This window comes from Acanthisitta chloris, unplaced genomic scaffold (assembly GCF_000695815.1).
Source record: "Acanthisitta chloris isolate BGI_N310 unplaced genomic scaffold, ASM69581v1 scaffold16146, whole genome shotgun sequence".
Taxonomy (NCBI): domain Eukaryota; kingdom Metazoa; phylum Chordata; class Aves; order Passeriformes; family Acanthisittidae; genus Acanthisitta; species Acanthisitta chloris.
Window position 1 is genome coordinate 559 of NW_008679882.1, and position 1582 is coordinate 2140.

Sequence of the window (1582 nt, forward strand, 5' to 3'; positions counted from 1 at the left end):
TCCCCCATGACATTGTGAGGGATTGGAGCGGTGGAATATTACTTACACATGATAAATAAATTGGTTTAATTTCTCATCTTCCTGACAGGCCCCTCAGCAGCTTCTCCTGCTCCAGGGTGCTCCAAAGGCTTTGACACCTCCACGGAAGGGCAGTAAGTGAGGCAGAACCAAGAGCTGGAACTGGGACACTTAGGCTGCAGCTCTGGGGGAGGCCTGGGAGTAGAGAAACAAACCCTTCCCGTCACACAGGAAAGGCAGGAGCTGACTCAGGCGTCTGGGAATGAGCAGGACAGAAACAGGAGTTTGGCCACACAATGGGCTCGGCTCAGCCTTTGCCTTAAGCTGAGCTTTAGTTTAGTCCTGCTCTGAGCTTCACTGCCATCACAGTCTGAACTCAAAGCAGAGCAAAATATTCATCACAGAGAGCATGGAGGGAATTTGGATCCATCCAGGGACCTTCTCCCCGGGTTTAACAGGAGGAGGCACATCCCGAACAGGCCTTTTCCATCACTGGTTTAAACTTCAACAGCAAAAGAAAACTGAGTCCCGGTGGAGTTTGGCTGCAGGGCAGGACAGGGTTTGCTCCTCTCTCAGCTGTCCCCACCCCAGGAATCCCTGCAGGTGTGGACACACCAGAGCCTCCTGCAAACCTGCTGCCCTGGCTCTGGCTCCACTGGTTTGGGGGTTTGGGTTCCTCCCCCAAGTGCCAGGGCAGTGCTGGAATTGCTGAGGGATCCAGGAGCAGCATTTGCAGGGTCAGTCTCACTGGGGTTTCCACTGGTGCAGCTCCCCCAACCCTGGGGCTCTCTGTGTGTGATGGAGAACAGAGGGATTCTCTGCTTCCAGTGGAAACAGCTCCGTTCCCCCTCAGCCCCAGCTGCCCTCGCCTCGAGGGGACAACTCCAGGGTACCCTAGAGCAGGGAACCTCAGCTTGGGGTGTGGGACAGAAGGGACCCAGGGAGGGCTGGGCTGGTCCCTTTGGGAACAGTGGGAAAGGGAAGGATTGGAGGTGGAGGGGGCTTAGTGATGGATTTCAGAGTCATCTTCCCATCCCCTTCCCCCACTTTGTTCCAGAAATAAATTAAAAGCTCTCCCTGCAGGAAATTAAAAATCATTTTGGAAGGCTGAGCGCAGGAACTGATGCTCTGAGGCTTTGGATCTGGGGATCCTGGGCTTGGAGGGGAGAGGGGTGCTGGGATGACCCCCCAGAGCCTCTCCAGAAGGCACTGGCACCAGATTTCTCTGGGGCCTGGATGCAACACCTTTCCCTGGGCTCAGCACCTGTCCCAGCCGTGGGAGTCGCACCCAGAGGTCTTCCATGGCACTGGGACCTTGCCCCAGCAGAGACCTGGCTCTGCCCTGGGGACATGCCAGAGACAGGAGCTCAGCTCTGGCCCTGGTGGAAATGACCCTTCACTCCCAGCACCAGCTCCCCTCTCCCTGCCCTCGCCCGGGGACGCCGCCGTCTGCTTCTCATCTGCCGTGCGTCCTGCTAAGCGATGCAACGTGCCACGGGCTTTGAACAAAATTGGTCCCAGAAGCAGCCCTGGCGCTTGGCCCCATGCCCACATGACGTCGGCT